The sequence below is a fragment of the Prunus avium genome, chromosome 1 (assembly GCF_965620075.1).
Source record: "Prunus avium chromosome 1, drPruAviu1.hap1.1, whole genome shotgun sequence".
Taxonomy (NCBI): Eukaryota; Viridiplantae; Streptophyta; class Magnoliopsida; order Rosales; family Rosaceae; genus Prunus; species Prunus avium.
Window position 1 is genome coordinate 6,433,125 of NC_142284.1, and position 14,757 is coordinate 6,447,881.

The 14,757-nt window shown below is 41.7% G+C and overlaps 1 pseudogene; it reads left to right on the plus strand.

The window, feature by feature from the left end:
* The first annotated feature begins 3,252 nt into the window (after nucleotides 1–3,252).
* LOC110758418 (flavonoid 3-O-glucosyltransferase-like) lies at nucleotides 3,253–6,825 on the plus strand (annotated as a pseudogene).
* The last annotated feature ends 7,932 nt before the right edge of the window (nucleotides 6,826–14,757 follow it).

The window sequence follows — 14,757 nt, forward strand, 5'->3', positions numbered from 1 at the left end:
CAACCCTTAAATCAAATAGTTTAAAATGCAAACAACTAGCGGCAGATCTGAGAACCTAATTCTTTCCACGCTCAAATGAATGATTTTTTTTAATTTTTTATTATCAATGAAAGATGCCTATGAAAATATGATTGGCTATTGAAAAAACTGTCTGGTGCACAATACTATATATAGATGTTGGGGTGTTCGGTGCTTGCATGTCTAAACCATAAAGCCATATTGTACGATTCAAAAATGTATCTCTCAAAATCAATAGTAATCTTTCTCCTCTTGTTAAGAATAACATTTGTTCGGACAAAATTTTTTTTTACTGACATTATCGAAGGCATACATGAATACTTAGAATTTCTCCATCTGATTATGCACCTTACACTGGTTTTTACAAGGGTTCAGTTGGTAAAATCCCAAACGAAATATATGGTTTTGCTATCTGTTTTGGTTATAGAACTACCCTAGATTGTGCTCGCTACATTGATGCGGCACTTACCTTGATTGAGAAACACTGCCCTTACAACAAAGGTGCAGTCATATGGTTTGCGGACTCCCAAGTCAAATACACGAACTTCAATTTCTTCGGCCAGATTGACAACAAAGTTCGGTATGATTTGGCATCAGAAAATGTGGACGGAAAACATCATGAACTGGTAGTTCAAAAGACAGCAGAGATGTTGACACAACTTGCAGATGAGGCCTCAATGGCTCCAAAACCATACGCATTGAAGACCGTTTGGGTTCGCGATTCACACAAGATCCTGTTTTGGAAAAATTATGAAAAGGAATTACACGGTAAGGTTCAATGCACCAAGGATCGTTCGAAGGATGATTGTAAGATTTGCCTCAATTATTTAATTGGGGAACTCAAAATCCATTGGGATGGAAAAGTAGGAGCCACCATTTATTGTGAGAGTTGTTGGATAGCTTTTTCATTAGGAGATGCCTACTTTAACTTTAATCGTCACCCCGAATAGGGGAGGGCCCTTTCCTTAGAGCACTTCCAACAATTTACCCTTTGCCATGGCAAGGGGGAGGGAGCTGGGGCAGCTACTATTCAAGTGAATAGTGGCTGCCCTTGCAAAAGGTTGTGGTGTTTCCACCAATTGCCATGGCAACAACTATTCACATGAGATATGAGGAGATAAATTTGTATAGAGTTTTGGTGTGGGAAGTGAAAAATATGACTAAGTATTAATTTTTTTTGTATTTTTTAAATATTTTTTATTCAATTTTTTTATTTTTTTTTATTGCTGATGTCATCGATGACGTCAGCAAACCCATGCTTGAACTCAGGCTGAACTCCCCCTCGGGCCAGTCCAGTCTCATGGTCCCCACCTCCTGCCTGGGCCAACCTTTGCTGCTGAAAACCCTTTTTTTGGCCCAAACCCCCCAACCCGAGCCCAGCCTTAGCTTCTGGAAGTGCTCTTATGAGATGAAAAAAGTTACCATAAAAAGGTTATTTTGTCTTACTATATTTGAACTATCACTGCTTTCTATTCTAGTTACTGTTGAATAAAAAATTTATTATTATGTTATATTTAATTGGGTAATTTTCAATTTATTACAGTAAAATTTACTGATTTTTAGAGTTCGATACATCAAATTGTTTTCATCTCATATGGTGCCACTTAGTCTACATATATTATTTAAATTAGACTATTCGCACGTGCTTCCGCGCCAGCAGAGGCTTTTTTAAAAGAAAATTAAATTTATTTTAGAATTAAAAAAGATAATGGGCAGTTGTGTTCCATAAAAATAGGATCCATTACCTGATTTTTCTTTTAATTTTAAAATTTTTTAATATGAAAAAGTGTTTAATTAATAATTTCAATTCTTAATGTTTGCATTAACCAAGGGAATTTTATGGTATTTTGAATGTTTTACCATTCTCTGCCTTTTGCTTTATATATATATATATATATATATATATATATATAGATAATAAATAAATAAGTACATTATTAAATAAATACACTCCAACCCAATCACAATTTCGCAATTGTGAGCTTCAATTGTAGAAAGAGTCAAAACCCACAAATACTGACAATCTTATATTTATTTATTTTGGTCAAAAGAGATACTTCATAAACCCCAGACAGGGGATCCAAAAGGAGAATACAAGTTAAGCAAACGTTGAGTAAGGAGCACATGCTAAACACAGCTTAGTGCAGGACACCTCACCCAGCAAACCAAAATATTAAATGACTGAGGGGGCAAGGAAGCCCATCAGAGGTTAAAACACCCATAAGGGACGGTGGTGGCTGATCCAGCCAGGTGACCCTATGCACCGCTCCTATACCAAACGAAGCTGCAACGTGAGTCGCTCGGTTCTTTTTGTGAGGGATCCAACTCCACTCGACTGCATCAAACATAGCTTCCATACGCCTAATTTCCAGAATGATAGGAAGAATTTCCCAAGCATGATTTTCATGCTTCTCATCAACACCAGCCTTGAGGACGAGGGAATCGGTCTCCATAGTAACCTTACGATAATTCGAGAGCAATGCCAACTTAAGCCCACCCAAAGCCGCTTCTACCTCAACCAACAACACAGAATGACATATTATACTTTCTGCAGAACCACTGCATAGCAGTCCTTCCGAGTCCTGGATCATCACTCCAAGACCAGCACGTTTGGTGTCCTTTCTCCAAGCCGCATCAGAATTTACTTTAAACCAACCTCTCCTTGGAGGTGACCAATGATCAGAGAGGTAATCCACACTACGGCTGACAAATGAAGCAAGGGTAGCAGTTCTTTGAATCTCCATAAATTCCCTTGTCGAAGAGGAGGTAGACCTCAAAACATCAATAGGCTTCAGTTTAACTCCTTCGAAAATAAAATGACACATGCTTTTCCAAATAGGCCATAAGATAAAGCTTATATAGGTCAAGCACCAATTTTTATCTACTTTAGAAGAGAACTCCATTTGAGTCAAGTTAAGAAACCACTGATCAAAAGTTTAAAAGCTTTGGGGATTGATTCTATAGTTTAGCTCAGAGCCAAACCAAACTATTCGGACCCAAGGGCACAAGAAAAACAAATGTTCCTCTGATTCCTCTAGTTCCTCACAGATATGGCATAAAGGAGACTCCCTAATTTTTCTTCGAAAAAGATTGAGACATGTTGCGAGAGAACGTGAGAGCAGTCTCCAAAGGAACATTTTGGAAGTTCCATTGAAGGGAGTCTTTGTCCATAATATCTGCCACCAACTGGGGTAAATTCGCAGGGACAGTACTGGTAGGGTGAATGACACTGCAATGAGGTGCAGGAAGCCATTTGTACGTCCAAATATTAGTATTTTCACCACTCAAAATCTGGACCCTAGCATGATTTAGCACCTCGTCTCTACCTGCAATAAGACTTGTGTTGTGAATTAGAATGACTAACTCACTGCCCTTTTAAGATCTTGTTGTTGATGGACTTTTGGACAAAGAACTCAATGATGGATGAGTCTTACACACACACACCGAAATTAACCAAGCACAAATGACACAAGTGTTTATAGAGGTTTAGCAAATTGCCTACATCCTCTTTGGTGATCACCTTGAGAAATTTCACTAATGAAGATAGGTTACAACTTTGGTTTACAAAGGAAACCCCCTTAGAACACTACCCTCACAATCTGTTTCTCTCTCACCCTTGCTCAACACCTTGATACACTTAGAGAACTCTCTTGCTCTCCCCTTGGCTTTTCTGAAACTCTCACTAGAAAAAAACTCCCACTTCTGCTGCAGCCACTTCCTAATTATCCAACTTGTTTTCTCCTCTTGTGTTATCTTACTTCACCCCATTTCACCAGAAAATGGAGAGTGATATCTTTGAAATAAGATAACCAACTAGCCATGAGTGCTCTCCCAACTTATCCAGCACGTAGTCAACATTCATTTAACTCAGAAGTGACCCACTAAGCCTCTGAAATCATGTGGAAAGCGATAGCCATTGAAAACACAGTTGAAAACACGTAAGGAATCGTCACAGCACGACTGGAGCGACCGGTCGTCAGGAATGGGCGACCGGTCGCCAGAAGTTTTCCCTCCAGACTTTGAATCTGCTTCTCAGCGACCGGTCGCAAATGTCAGGCGACCGGTCGCTCGTGCTTCATGCGACCGGTCTCAAAGAACTGGCGACCGGTCGCTCCTTGGTTTAGCTCCAGACCTCGAATCTGCTCCAAAACGACCGGTCGCAAATGCCCAGCGACCGGTTGCTTTTAGGCAGTTTCAAATTCTTCCTTTGAGCGCCAAAACCTTTGTATCCTTTAGGTGAGCCATTTTTTCCAACAACTTGCCCAAATCCAGGAGGCACGATGACCCTTCTTAGCTTTCCAAAAATCCACCTCCTGGAAATAGCGCGCTTTAAGAACTTGAGCCCATAGAGCGTTTGGGTTTTGGATTAATCGCCAGCATTGTTTGCCGAGTAAGGCAAGGTTGAAATCCTGTAAGTCACGAAAACCTAACCCACCATTCATCTTACTCATGCACAAAGTGTGCCAAGCTTTCCAATGCATACCCGAATCCTTTTCTTGGTTAGCCCACCAAAATCTCGCAATATCATTGTTGATTTCTTTGCACAAGCTAGCAGGGAATTTAAAACACATCATTGGATAAGCAGGAATTGCCATGGCCACAGCTTTAATGAGGACCTCTTTTCCCGCTAAAGAGAGAGAGCTAGATTTCCAGCCTTGCACTTTCTTTCTCATTCTTTCTTTGATAGAGCCAAGAACCCAGGCAGTCTTCTCGACCTTGTTCTGAAACTAGCTCTAGCAGCTCCACACGTGCTCTTCTCCTTCTTCACCACTTCTAAAGCCAACACCTCGCTCTTCTCCAAACCCTCGTCCAGCTTCCACAACGTGAAGGCTCACGACATAGCTGATGGGTTACCAGAGGGCTTCGTGCCCTCTGTCAACCCTGAAGAAGCTATTGGGCTGTTTCTTAAGGCAGCCCCCGGTAATTTTATGAGGGCTTTGAAGGATGCTGAGGCTTCTACGGGGTTGAAGGTCAGGTGTTTGCTGACTGATGCCTTCTTTTGGTTCGCTGGAGATATGGCAGAGGAGATCAAAGTGCCTTGGGTGCTGGTTTGGATAGGCGGACCACACTCCATTCTTGTTCATGTAGAAACAGACTTCATACGGCAAAGGGTTGGAACCATATCCAGTACTGGTAATCGATATCAAGAAGTGGATAACTAAGGAGTATTTACAAGCATGCCCGTTTTATTAATTGCATGTTGTGAAATTTATATTTGATTAACTAGTTTTGCACATATATATAGTCAGTGGTGGACCCAAAAAACATTTGCATGTGCCTTTCCAGCCAAAAAATGGCCAAAGAAACCCCCACAAAGTCGGGCAAAAAAAATAAAAATATAGGTACAGTAAAGAATTATACGCTAGTTTTACTAAAGAGTTGGTATATTTTCATAACACGAAATATGGACTAAAAGCTTAAACCTGACGCCTCAAGGCTACTCTTCGCCTCAACAACTCGCCATTTTTAAAACCTTCATATGTATACACAAATAGGAGTAGACAACTTATTCGAATTATTTGCCTCTTTCCAATCGATTGTTCATCAATATGATAAAAAGTTCATCTCTATGTGTATTTCATATTTCGGCCATGAACGAAGCCAACCTCATGAATTGAATACAATCTTCCAAAATTCAACCCCACGAGCCAATCCTTTTTAATATCCCGAAGTGTCTTGTACATATAGTCCATGTCCATCATTCATTATTCTTATTGATATATAGTGTCATTAATTTTTTTTTTTCAGGGGGTGAAAAACAGGCGCTTGACTTCCTTTCCTGGATTCTCAAGATATCAGATACCTGACCTACCTGAAGGAGTAGTAACTGGAGACTTAGATTCACCCGTAGCAACCATGTTACAGAAAATGGGACAAAAGCTGCCTAAAGCAGCCGCTGTTGTCATGAACTCTTTTGATGATTTAGCCCCTGAAATTGATAATGTGCTCAATGTTGAAGTTTTTGGATTTGGATCTGCCCGATGGGTCCCACTCTAACAATATCGATACTGTCCCCACTTTACCACCTGCCCAATCCGTCAAGTGTGGGGTTTTACCACAAAAGGCCTCGATATTAGTTAGAGTGTGGTAGTTCTATTTAAACCCATTTGTTTTCTTTCACCCCACCGATGTGGGATTCCAACACTCAAGTCAAGATTCAAAGGGTTACTCAATTATGGTCCCAAGAGTTTAATATCACAATCACCACAATTGCCTAAAGACGACAGTGGTTGCTTGGAGTGGTTGGACAAGAACAAGCCTGCATCTGTGATATATATTGCCTTTGGAACCGCAGTAACCCCACCACTTCATGAGCTAGAAGCCTTAGCTCAAGCATTGATTGAAACTGGGTTTCCATTTATTTGGTCATTTAGGGGCAACATAGAGGATTTCTTGCCCAAAGGGTACAACAAAAGTAGCCTAAATGGGAAAATAGTTTCATATGCTCCCCAGGTGCAAGTCTTGGGACATGCCTCAGTTGGGGTTTTTCTGACACATGCTGGGTGGCATTCGGTTTTGGAGAGTATCGCTGCTGGTGTGCCTAGGATTTGCAGGCCATTTTTTGCGGATAACATGCTCAATATGAGGACCGTAGTGGCTGTTTGGGGAATTGGAACTAAGTTTGAGGGAGGGGTCACTACAAAAATTGGGATGGTTAAGGCCTTGGAACTTGTTTTGAAGCATAAAGAAGGAAAGGAAATGAGAGACAAAATCGTGGCCCTTAAAAATCTTGCTCAACAAGCGGTTGAATCTAATGGTAGCTCCACCCACGCTTTCAATAGCTTGCTGGACATTGTAACCAAGTAATATATCAATTATATATTGTTAGTGAGATCCTAGCTTAATTAGGATATTTATTTCCTAATCTATTAGGACTATTTCTTTCTCTTTTGTACAGATATTGTGTAATTAGGATTTTATCTTATTTCCTTGTATAACCCTATAGGGTTACAATCTTGTATTATAAATACCTCATTTTGGAGAATGAAATATATCTGAAAATATTCTACCCATATTTTTTGACTTGGCATCAGAGCCAACTTTCTGATGACCTGTGTGTTGAGCCCACCCGTGTTCTAGCCCCCCCCCCCCCCCCCTTTTTTTTTTTCTACCTGTGTCGTATGTGCCCTCCTGGGTTTGTGTGTTATGTTGTAGTGTTCGTGCCTCTACTGTGTTCGTGTCATTCATGTCTTCATGCATCTGCCGTATTTGTGCATCTACTATGTTCTGCTGTGTACTCTGCCGTGTTCGTGCCTCTACTGTGTTCGTGCCTGTCTTCATGCATCTGTCGTATTTGTGACTCTGTTGTGTTCTGATATGTACTCTGTTGTGATCTGTTGAGTTTCTACTGCAATCATGGGTGATAACTCCATTGTTGGTGCTGTTTCTGCTGCTTCTGCAAATTTGTGTGTTTCTGACTATATTCTAGGTACTAGCTCCAATACTTGGATAATTGACACTGGTGATTCTGATCATATGACTTATGATGCTAAATTTTTTGATGAGTTGTCTAGTAACACCCGTGACTCATTCATAACTAGTGTTAATGGCTTGCCTTCTCCAATTACTGGCGAGGGTACAATCTTTCTCACTCCTACTCTGTCCTTGTTTCATGTGTTACTAGTTCCCAATATCTATTGTAACTTGTTATTTGTTGGTCGATTACTTGATACACTTAATGCTTCTGCTACTTTCTATCCTACACATTGCTCTTTTCAGGATCTCAAAACTCACGAGACGATTGGGCATGATAAACTGATATGGGGGTTATATTATTTGACATTGCATTCTGCACCAGTTCATGATCGTGTCGTTAATACTGTTCAAAGTTACAGTGTCAAAGACAAACAACAAATTTGGTTATGGCATCGTCACTTGAGACACCCGTCGTTTGGCCACCTTAAGCGTCTGTTTCCATCTTTATTCCGCTCTTATGATGAGTCCAGTTTTAAGTGTGAGACATGTATTTTGGCCAAGAACCATCGCACTGTGTTTCCTTTGAGTGACAGTAAAGTTGCAAAGCCTTTTGATTTAGTGCATTCTGATGTGTGGGGTCCGGCTTGCGTTACTTCGAACGGATTTCGTTGGTTCATCACATTTATTGATGATTGTATCCAACTCACTTGGGTTTTCTTGCTAAAAAATAAACATGATGTTGCTTCCATCCTTCCAAAGTTTTGTACTATGGTGTCTACTTAGTTTCATGCTCGGGTCAAAGTATTCCGGCTTGATAATTGAGGAGAATATGTAAATAATACTTTGGCTTATTTCTTCCGTGCTCAAGGTATTATTCATCAAACAACAACCCTTTTTACCCCTCAACAAAATGGTGTGTCTAAAAGGATGAACCGACAATTGCTTGAAGTTGCCCGCTCACTCATATTAGATATGTCTGTTCCCCATTATCTTTGGGGGCATGTTGTTCTGTTTACTGCCTATTTGGTTAATCGTACACCTGGTCGGGTTCTTAATTTCAAGACCCCGCATGATGTGTTTGGTGAACATGTTTCCCCTATCTCCATCTCCAAGTTGCCTCCTAAAGTTTTTGGGTGTGTTGCCTATGTTCATGTTTACTCTCATCAACGAAGTAAACTTGATCCTTATACTCTGCGTTGTGTATTTATTGGCTACTTTTCTACTCAGAAGGGTTATAAGTGCTATCATTCACATACCCAAAAGATGCATGTAACTTTGGACGTGACTTTCCATGAAAAAGTTCCTTATTATGTTTCTCCCTCCTCTCCAATTCAGGGGGAGTGAATTAGAGAGTCTTGGATTGGAGAATCTTGTACTTGAATTGGAGAATGATGTGTTTGAAGATACTGCTCTAGGGAAGGAAACGACCAGTCGCACTGAAGCAAGCAACCGATCACCCATATCTAAAGATGAAACATGTGGTCTCTGTGAAGAAACGACATGTCACCCTTTGGAACTCGACCGGTCGCCAATACCTGGAGATGAAGTAGGTGCTCTCAGTGCCGAAACAACCGGTCACACTGAAGCAAGCGATCGGTCGCCTGTATCTGAAAATAGTGATAGTGATTCTTGTATGGATGAGCTCGATGCAATACTCCCTCTGCCCTGCCAGTGCCCCAATCTACTCATGATAGTGAATCAAGTGAGGTAATTTATGATGATTTATCTGTGCCAACTTATCAGTTACCCCTACGAACCACTCGTGGGAAACCTAAAGTACAATATTCTCTTGATATACATGTCAAGTCTAAATATCTCATTAGCCATTATGTGTCAACTCATCATTTGTCTAAGTCATATGCATCATATTTGTGTCAATTATCTAGTGTATGTGTGCCAACTAAGCTGCAGGATGCTCTTTCTGACCCCAAATGGGTGGATGCTATGAATGTTGAAATGGAAGCTTTAAACAAGAATTAAACATGGGATTTAGTCCCTTTACCAAGAGGGAAGAAAGTTGTTGGGTGCAAATGGGTGTTTACTTTGAAGCATAAAGCTGACGGTTCTATTGACCGTTATAAGGCTAGATTGGTAGCTAAGGGTTATACTCAGACCTATGGAATGGATTATTTGGAGACCTTTGCTCCAGTAGCAAAACTTAATACTGTGCGTGTGCTCTTGTCCCTGGCTGCTAATCATGATTGGCCCTTGTTACAGTTTGATGTAAAGAATGCGTTCCTACATGGTAACCTCAAGGAAGAAATATACATGGATCTCCCTCTTGGTATTCTTGTGACCTCTAAGGAGGGTGTTGTGTGTAAGCTACAGAAGTCCTTGTATGGGTTGAAGCAGTCTCCAAGAGCGTGGTTTGGAAGATTTGCAACATCTATGAAGAAATTTGGGTATGTGCAGAGTAACTCAGATCATACTTTGTTTCTAAAGCGTCATAAAGGTAAATTGACAACTTTAATTATTTATGTTAATGATATGATTGTAACTGGAGATGATAAGGCAGAAATGAAAAATCTTCAGAAGTATCTAGCTTCTGAGTTTGAGATGAAATCATTGGGTGATTTGAAGTATTTTCTTGGAATTAAAGTTGCCAAATCTAAACATGGTATCTTTCTGTCCCAAAGAAAGTATGTTTTGGATTTACTTGCAGAAACTGGAATGTTGGATTGTAAACCAATTGATACCCCTAGTGAACAGAATCATAAGTTAGGGTTGTATCTTGATTAAGTCCCCACTGATAAAGAGCGTTATTAACGACTTGTGGGGAAATTGATTTATTTAGCTCATACACGTCCTGATATTGCATATGCAGTGAGTGTAATGAGTCAATTTATGCATTCTCCTAGTGAAGATCATATGGGTGCTATGATGCGTATTTTGAGGTATCTAAAAGTAACTCCTGGCAAAGGGTTAATGTTTTCCAAGTATGGTTATATAGATGTGGAAGGGTATACGGATGCTGATTAGGCTGGTTCAGTCACTGTTAGACATTCTACGTTTGGGTATTTCACATTTGTTGGTGGTAATCTTGTTACTTGGAGGAGTAAAAAGCAAAAGGTGGTGTCTCGGTCTAGTGCCGAAGCCGAGTATTGTGGGATGGCTCAAGGTGTGTGCGAGTTACTATGGTTAAGGAGATGGTTGAGAGATCTTGGGTTTGCACCCCAGAAACCCATGGATTTGTATTGTGATAACAAAGCTGCAATAATTGCGATGCTCATAACCCTGTGCAACATGATCGTACAAAACACGTGAAGGTTGATCAACATTTTATTAAAGAGAAGGTGGAAGCTGAGATTGTTTTTTTTTTTTTTCCATTTATATCATTCGAGTATCAACTGGCAGATGTACTTACAAAAGCTGTGTCTACTACTGTCTTTCTCAACTCGCTTGACAAGTTGGGCATGCGTGACATCTTTGCTCCAACTTGAGGGGGAGTGTTAGCGAGATCCTAGCTTAATTAGGAGATTTATTTCCTAGTCTATTAGGACTTTATTTATTTCCCTTTTGTACAGATATTGTGTAATTATGATTTTATCTTATTTCCTTGTATAACCCTACTAGGGTTACAACCTTATATTATAAATACCTCCTTTTGGAGAATGAAATATATCTGAAAATATTCTACCCATATTGTTTGACTCTTTCTCCTCTTGTTAAGAATAACATTTGTTTTTTACAGAAATTTTTTTTACTAACATTACCGAAGGCATACATACATGAATGCTTAGATTCAGATACTTTTACAAATAATGAAACTTACCATACCAATTTGAAAAAACTTAGAATTTCTCTATCTGACTATGCACCTTACACTAGTTTTTACAAGGTTCAGTTGGTAAAGTCTCAAACGACATATATGGTTTTAGTATCTGTTTTGGTTATAGAACTACCCTAGATTGTGCTCGCTACATTGATGTGGCACTTACCTTGATTGAGGAACACTGCCCTTACAACAAAGTTGCAGTCATACGCATGGTTCGCGGACTCCCAAGTCAAATACACGAACTTCAATTTCTTCGGCCAGATTGACAACAAAGTTCGGTATGATTTGGCATCAGAAAATGTGGAGGGGAAACATCATGAACTGGTTATTCAAAGACAGTAGAGATGTTGACACAGCTTGCAGATGAGGCCTGAATGGCTCCAAAACCAAACGCATTGAAGACCGTTTGGGTTCGCGATTCACACAAGATCCTGTTTTGGAAAAATTATGAAAATGAATTACATGGTAAGGTTCAATGGTTTGCCTCAATTATTTAATTGTGGAACTCAAAACCCGTTGCGATGGAATAGCCATTTATTATGGGAGTTGTTGGATAGCTTTTTCATTAGGAGATGCTTACTTTAACTCAAATCGTCACCCCGTATAGGGGAGGGCCCCTTCCCTTATGAGATGAAAAAAGTTACCATAAAAAGGTTATTTTGTCTAACTATATTGGGTATACTACCGAATTTCCCCCTGAACTTGTACATAACTCTCAATTTACCCCCTGACCTTTTTTTTTAGCAAATTAAAGGTTCGAATTAACTTTTATTTTCAATTTTCCCCCTGCCGTTTAAATCAACAACATGTCATCCAATAATCCGTTAAATCATTAAAAAAATATTTTTTTTTTGAAAAAATTAAAGAAAAAAAACAAAATTGAAAAAAAAATCCCTATGGCTTTTCTACACAGAAAAGAAGAATTCTGAAAAATCTGAAGAGATTGAAACCATGAACCACATCAAAATTTTGCAATGCTCTGCTGAAGAGATCGAAACCCTTCACTCCAGACCAATCCACCTCCCTTTCTTCAGTTTTTTTTACCCCCAGACCATTCACCCCTTCCCATCCTAACCCGATTCCCCCATGACTACCACCCCTCAACGAACCCAGAACCCACAGACCCAACCCCATCCCCCATCACAGACCCACCCGCCATGAACCGCCGTTTTCTTCTCCCTTATCGTCCCTCATGACCACCACCACAAGCCACCCTTCCTTGCATCCCTATGTCTGCCGCGCAAATCTCATGGCCTGGAGTTCCGGGCCAAGGGGATGTGCGTTAACACGGGGTTTCCTGCTTTTGGGTGCGGTGCGGTTGTGCGCGGGCGTGCCAGCACGGTTTACCGTGCGTTGATGTTTCGATGAGTATTGGATGGATGAATGTTGCGCCTGTTTGATCTGTCTTCCTGGTCAAACGATTGTAGTCGAGAGAGGAACTGGTCTCGGCTGTTAGGTTCACGGCCTGAACTACAAGGCCGTCGAGTGATGGTGTTGGTGGTGGATTTTGGGCGGTGCTTCGGCGCGCTGCTCAGGGAGCGACGGTCGTATGATATATGGGGTGAATGAACGAACAAACAAGGATGGTGCTCCGGCGCCTTGAAAATCAAGGGTCGTATGATATATTTGATGAATGGATTCTGCTTACAATCTAACACTACTCCTAGGAAAGCAAGTAAAGATATTGAAAGTGCATTACAGAAGAAAATAAGTTGCTCCGTGGGAGGCTTGTTTTGGTGTTTGAACCCTTTGAATGTAGCTCGAGTCTTGTATTTATAGGAAGAGTCCCTGGATGAGTAATCGAGGCTGAATTTGCGCATAGTGGAGTCTGATTAGTGCAAGTGGGTAGTCCAATCGACATTTGGGATCGTGAAGTATGGTGATGAGACCCCAGAAATCTTGGTGAATCTCGGCCGCCGCGCTCAATCGTGGGTTTTGAACCTCTGGCCGTGGAGACGCATTTATGGCCTGGATAGCTGGTGAACCAACATCTCAAGCTGTCAGAATTCTTGTGAGAATGTCCACGTCTAATCAATCTGATCTTCATCACCAAATCCTGACTTCAGTCACTTCCCACCTTCCCTCATGCATTAAATGCTACTTTATGGCCAATGGGTTTTGCTGCATTAAACAGGCACTACTTCATTAAATGAAGCCTGGGACCCTGCTGTCATGTGATGATTTGCCTTTAATGCCTTGGCCGCAAATTTGTTCGGCCTCGGCCTCGGCCTATGCTTGAGGCCGAGATGATCATGCCTTAGCATTTCCTTCTTTTATTTTTAAGAAGGCGAAGTACCCTGGCGAAACGCTGCGTTTCAGTCTCTGCAAACAAGTGCCAGGGCCGAGAGAAAGGGCTCCTTCGGCCAGCTCGTGGCCGAGATTTATCAGGCATAAACATTGCCCCCACATCCCTGGATTCTTCGGCCTCGGCATGGGTAGGGGCTGAATGGATTCCAAGGGATGGACCCTTTGCATTCCTTTCTGAAGTGACTGACAACTGGGGCATTAAATGCGCAGGCCAGACGGCGCATTCCGCGCATTTAATGCCTCAAGCACGTCGCGCAGGCCATCATTGCCCAGGGCGTCGCGTCGCCTCGTCAAATGAAACGACGGTCACTGTCATAACTTCGCGTGCTCTGAGTGCGCTGTCAGGCCGTTTCATCTTTCGAGATCAAACCTCCGTTTTGAGCTCCAGTGCTAGTATAAAAACCCAAACTCCTTCGTATTTTCCTTCACACTCCCAGGCTTCCTGAACTCTTTTTTTTTTTCTTTGAAGGTTCATACTGTCCTTCCCCAGTTACTTCACCCTCGTTCCCCAAACTTAACATTATTATCCAGCGAGCCTTTTTCTTGCTTCAATCGCTCTGGAACCCTTTTTTGACTCCTGGGTTACGGCCTGGGCTTCGCCCTCCCTTATTACCAACTGTCTTAAAGATCCTTATTGCAGCTTCCTCCAAACCAGGGAGCCAAACCTGCTGAGTCGCATGACTGGGCAATTTGGCCTGGTCCAGATGACTTGGCAGTTTGATGAGGGCGAGAAGATCTGGGACGATGACCTCGACGTGGCCGAATCTGTGCGGCCGAATACTCGGATTGCACCCATGGCCGGAGCGACGGCCTTTATCAAGGCTGAAGTGATGGTTTCTACTATAACCGGAATGACGACCGCTTACCATGTCCGGAGTGATGGCCGCAGTCACGGTCTGAACGACGGCCGCTGCGACCGCAGGAATGGCGACTGCTTACCACGGCTAGAATGGCAGTGGCCATCCGTGTCCGGAGTGACGGCCCATGCGCCTCCCATGGCCTGGAGTGAGGCCCTGGGCGTAGGCTGGCCGTGGATGATGACGACATAGGTAGCGAAGGTCCTGCCTCGGAGGAAACGTCTGATCGTCTCGCAGAAAGGACCGAGGAGCCGAAGCGTGTAGATTTAGGGTGTGACTTTTCTTATGTGTTTGTACTCGGCCAGGACCTGGCCGTCTTTTTGTAAACGCACCCCCTTTTCATCCTAAATGAATAAAATGAAGTATGATTTCTTTTAATTTGTC